The sequence below is a fragment of the Struthio camelus genome, chromosome 6, assembly GCF_040807025.1.
Source record: "Struthio camelus isolate bStrCam1 chromosome 6, bStrCam1.hap1, whole genome shotgun sequence".
In the NCBI taxonomy this organism is placed as follows: domain Eukaryota; kingdom Metazoa; phylum Chordata; class Aves; order Struthioniformes; family Struthionidae; genus Struthio; species Struthio camelus.
This window is the reverse complement of record NC_090947.1, coordinates 23,520,681-23,526,680: the sequence shown is the minus strand read 5'-3', so window position 1 is coordinate 23,526,680 and position 6,000 is coordinate 23,520,681.

Below are 6,000 nucleotides of genomic sequence, written 5' to 3'. Positions count from 1 at the left end.
TTCCAGACTGAAACATTTTGAATGCTCCAGGACAGAGAGCGGACTAAGAGAATCTGGGCTTGGCTCAGTAGGTTGAGCTGGGAGCTTTGTTTCCCTCGGGGACCCTGACCCGTGTTCCTATGGCCAGAATGCTGATTTGGGATGAGGGATGGGCTCTGGGACTTCTACGAGGAGCTACTAGAAAAAACAGGAACACCATTGTATCTGCACGCCTTATTTTTCCCTGCATCTTATCCTTTTGCTCTTAGAAATCTGGCAATCCTACTCTCGCGTAGAGACCCATATGAGGAAAGCAGCAGGATGGGATGTTTCCGTGTGAACCAAATAAGACATGATCTGCAGGAGAAGGCAAGCACTGACTGAGGGAAGTCTTAGTCTGAGTTCTCCTTATCATCAAAGCAGAAGACTGGTGAACTCCTGAGGTAAGCAAGGGACCATGTGAAGAACTAGTTAAGCCACAGAAAATTTTTTATAATTGTTTTCTCCAAGATGATGGCAATCTTTGAATGAGATGTGCTTGTGTTTATTTAAAAGCGAAGAAGGGAAAACCAAAATCGCACCCATGTGACTTGGAAGGACAAGATAGGCATGTGTATGAGCACCTTCCAAATTAACTCGGATACTTACAATTTGACAGAGCCAGAATTCCAAATTGCTTCAAGATTTTCATAGAAGTAGCACATTTCAGCAGTGTCCTTCAAGTTTTCAGAAATGTTTTTTCCTCTTCAAGCAAACCTGTTTTATGTTTTTACTTTAACTTTTGATTCACCAGTGTTTATGATGTGTGTAGGTTAATGCAACCGTGCATTCTGTTTATGATCACAAGTCCATCTCTGGGCGAAGAAAAATGCACACAGAGATGAGCAGCTATTTTAAAAAGTATGAAGTCCTCCTCACTTGAAAGGGCTTTCCTGTAGCGAATAATGTTTGTGCATATCCACTGAAATAAGGAGATTTTAAGATTATAGATCAGGGCAAGGCAGCACATGTCAACTTTTAGTTACTTAAGGAGTAAGCTTCTTTATGATGATATGTTTTATGATTAAAACATATTTGAGAATGTTGTTTTGTGGCCTATTTATAATTTGTTGGTCACGTGATTAAATTGACATATATTATTGACTAGTAGTCAAATATTAACAGATTCACATAAAAAAAAAAAATACTAACTACTGAGTAATGTGTACCAACTAAACACTTCAGCAGAATACATTCTGGAAAAGCTTATCAGTTAAGTATTGTACGCTACGTACGGTGTATGAAAAATTCCATACTTATTCAATTCTTGAGGCTATAGCATTTTAGAACATTTAATTTAATAATTGCTTTTCACCTTTTCATCTAACCATGGCCATGCAAGTGAGAAAATACTTAATGTTCAAATACACCCTAAAGAAAGGCTAGGAATGACTCCATCTCCCACTGAGCTTGCATCAGTGGAGCCATCGTATAATGGGTCAATCATCACTGCACATGTAATCCAGAAATATGACAACAATTATGGGTTGCTCTTTTCTACTGGAGATTTGCAAGCAAGAAAGAAAATAATTGCTGTAATTAAATGTGGCTTGTTTCAGTTTGGCTTCAGGATGAGCAATGTTCAATATGTAAATTTCCATTTAGGATAGACAACCCTTCCTATTAGGGCAAACAGTAACCTTGATATTCTGACTGCTAACAAAGGCAATAAAAAGTGAAGGTGCCAGTAAAGAACACGACTAAAAATAAACCTACTCCTTTAACGTATTAACATTACAAAAGATTATAGGGTTATGGGATCTGAAACTTATGCTTGTCAAAATGGCCAAGTTAGAATTAAAGTAACTTTTTGGGGGGGGGGGGGTAATTTTATATTTTTATTAACCTTTTCAAATTCCACATTGCGGTAATTCTGTGAATCATGGATGATTCTATTGTCAAGTTGTTATATTTACAAAGCCACTGTAATGAAAATTGCTGCATTGTGGAAAACCTTTGTCTGTTTGGAAATCCACCATGCGATATGAAGTCTGCAAGAATACAACTCATACAGCACTAGTGCAGTGCAGTTACCCATCGTGACCGTACCCTGACAGGAAACAGGTATGTTGAAAAGGTTGCAGTGTTTGGGAAAGTTACACTAGCCGACCTGCAGGGAGCTAGTGAAAAAGAGACTAGAAAACCAGCAGCAATTAGAAAAAAAGTAAGCCGGTACAGGGAAATATAAATTCACAGAGATTCAAATTAAAAGAAAAAAGGTGAAATTAAGACATTGGATGAGCTTTTGTAACAGGGATCAGGCAGGTGTAGCTTGTACCAGCAGAAGTGTGATACGCTGAGAAGGTTATGTGGTTCAAAAACCAAACTATGAGCTGTGTGAGAAATCTGGGAATTCCCAGAGCTCCTAAATTTCTTATCAAAGAATTCTTGAGAATGCTGAAGAAAAAGCTACAGCACTGTGCACATAGATGTTATTCTTGCCTGAATCTATGTATTTTTCATACAACGTGATAAAGAGCAATGATGTGAAAAGAATGTTTTTAAGTGTACTATAACTTCTGAAAACTGAGGACACGTAGGATTAAAGATGTGGATCCCTCCTGCACAAGCCTGCTGAATATTCAACAGGATAAGCTTGACCAGATGTATGATCTCTCTCTATTACTGTTTGTTATTATACTGTTTGTATAAACCAACAGGATTTTTCCAAACATAGCCAACCGGAGAAAATTATGGCTTGGGATGAAGGCTTTGTATAGTCTAAGCATATATAAATTAAGCGCAAAGCAGGAAATAGTATGAAATGGCATATTGCCCAGCAAAATTTCTGGAAACTCTCAGATCACCTCAGTTTCTAATATTGCCATGGGCTAAATTCAGAGAAAAAAGCTGAGGAACTACATTACCTACTGACTATCTGAATCAAGGTTTGGCTTCAATTACTTCTCACTAAAGATTTATCCTGAAGTAACTTACTGAATGTAGATGCTGGAAAATAATGTGTATATATAGGATTACAAAGCCCAGAATCCACTTATCAAGAGAAGAGTAAAAAAATTGCTGTACTCTTAGTCAGAATGATGGTGAGTCACTGTTTTTAAAATACTGCCTTTTAAAAATAAAAGCGCTACAGCAGTGGAGAGGGGTAGTACAGGAAGAAGTACGCGGAGAAATGTCATTGCTCCGTCTTTATAGTTTGCATCTGAAATAATTATGAGAAGATACATGGACATAAAACCCGCCTCGTAATTTAGTCTTTTTTATTATTATTTAGTTACAGACTATCTGTTAATACAGAGAAATAGAGATAAGAACTGATCTAGAGCTTTCAAATTTTATTTGAAGTGGTACTGGATGCTGTGGAGTGGGTCAAATCTTACTTAAGTTAATGAATAGTTGTTCTTTATTTGCAATAGATGCAGACCAATTAAATTTCTTCTCCTTTTGAATGACAGGAATTGTCGCCCAAAACACAGACTCTGGGGAAGACCGACCAGACCTGAATTATGTGTTTCACTGAAGTCTCACTGCCAAAATAAAGGTCTGCTCACCTCATAGATATGCTCGTGTACAAGGTAAATACAATAAAAAACTATGGAAAAAACAGAGGGCAGTCCTAATTAGCCAACAAAATGCTTATAGTGAGATTGTAATACAAAGCTGAGTGAGAAAGCACCTTTTGTGTGACGTACTGGCTTGAAAAAAAGCACTGGCATATGGAGCCAGGGAGCAGCCTCCTGTTTGTTTCTCTGAGCAGGTAAGAGTAAGGATTTCACTTTTTTTTTTTTTTTTCCTGTAAGCAAAGTTGTACCAAAGTAACATCTATTGGCATTCTTCCAAATCAGATAATCAGAAACACTCTAAAAATTGGTTAATGCCTGAAAAAAAAAAATTTGAATCCCAGAGATGGGGGCCTCCCCCCTTCCAAAGAGGGGGAATAATTTTCCATTTTATAGAATCATCTTCTTTACAAGGAAAGATTTTGCAAAATGTAGATAACGCTGCGATCTGAGTTCATGGTTCTGGACAATGCCGAATACGGAGGAATAATTAAAGCACGGAGTACGTCTCAGTGAAAGCAATTTCATACTAATTGCGCATTTATACTCTTCCCCCCCCCCCCCCCTTTGCTGAAACTATTCCTTTAAAACTCACTAAACGCTACTTTTCTTTTACGGCGTTTAACCGACCTCTTCTGAGGGACCCAGAACACTTTGTGCAGGGCATGACGCCGCGTTTCGCCATGAAGAGCAACGTTTTACCGACCTCCCCGCCTGAGGTAACGGCCCCGCCGCCGCCGCTGCTCGGCGCGGGGGGAGGGGCGGGTGGAGCCGCGCCGCAACCGCCAGGTGCCTGCAAATGGCGCCGGCTGCGGCGCTGCCCCGCCCAGCGCCGCCGGCGCTCGAAAGGCAGCGACAGAAGGCGCCGGCTGTTACCTCTGGGGAGTCTGCGCCGCCCTCCGCGCTGCCGCGGGTTGTCGCTGTCGCCGGGCGCTTGTCGTCTTGCCGCCTGCAGGCGGAGAGGTCTGCTCTCAGCCCCCGAGGAGGCGGGGGGGGCGGCGGCGCCGCGTGCCCTCGCGGCGCTGAGGGGGGCACCGCGGGCCGTGTGGGGCCTGTGCGTGTGACGCAGTACAAATTACTGCTGCCGAGGCTGTGCCGGTGCCCTGCCGTGCAGGTGCCGATTTGTTACAGGCAGCAGTTCCTGTTCTCCAAATACCATGTTTAAGCAATACCTTAAAAACAACAACAAAAAAGATTTAAAAGGGAGGAGGAGCTGCTACAAGGCAAGAAGTAAGTAGGTGTGACGCAGCTGATTCAGGCAGATCGGGACAAAGCCATTGAAGAATAACACTGTATTCACAAGTTGCCTAAATACTGGAATAAAGCTGGCTCTAGTACATCATCCTCCTGGGCAGGTACCTATGTGAATAGCTAATAAGCCATAATTTAGATAGCAAATATTATCTGGTAAATTCCTTTAAATGAATACGTGTGCCCTCTTCTCCCTCCCTGGAACATACAGATAACGCGATCACTTGTTAACAGAGAAGTTTTAGATAATTTAATCTGTAGATGGTACTGCTGAGAAATTAAGATGTTAACTCACAATATCTTAAATTAGCACTTTAAAGCAGTGCATTCACTTCTGTGTAAGTATGAAACGCGTTCTCATTTTCATATCACAAAGCTAATTTTCCACTTTATTTTCCCTCTGAAATTCAATCTGCTGTGTGAAATTCCAGTTTCACTACCTTATAAAAAACAAGGTCACTGTTTTATTGAGATGTATCTTGAAGTGATGGAGTAGGAGGCAAAGTTTGGTTCTTGTACAGAAGCTTTCATTAGCATGAGAATATCTAATAATATTGGTTCAGTGCTAATAAATCAAATGTAGTTAACTGAGGTTCTTCTGGCAAAAGCAGTGAGTGGGTTATGTCTTTATACAATATAGCCTACCTGCTGTAGCGTACCGTATGGACATGCCTTCTAGCAATACGTTGAATCCCTTTTCTTAGATCCTTTTTTTGTACACCAAAATTAAAGTCTGACTCAGTTCTTAATCTGTGATTTGCAGTTTTAAAAATAAATACTGAAATGCTGATTATCAGTAATGAATTTATTCTTCCAACATTGTTATCTTTTAATCCTCCAGTGTTTATACAAGTTGATGTACGTTACTGATGTTCTAGCACACAGCCTAAGATGAGAACAGTTCTCCCAATGTTTTTTCCAAAAATAAAAGGTGGGTTGAACTAACTGTCTTGCCTCCTCGGCTGAGTTTTTCATGTGATAGTCTAGAAGGCAAGGTGGATATAGACTGCTAAAAGCCAATGCAGTCTTTTCCGAAATTGAAGTGCAGTCAGTTGAAGTGCAGATAGGTAGGTTTGAAAACAGGAAAAAACGAACTCAGTTGCTCTCTTGTGCTGGTATTTGCAGCACACGCAGTGCTCCGTCATTAGGAACTTGTAGGAACACCAGCTGTAATAATACGATGGTGCACTTTGGAAAGCAAGGACAACTG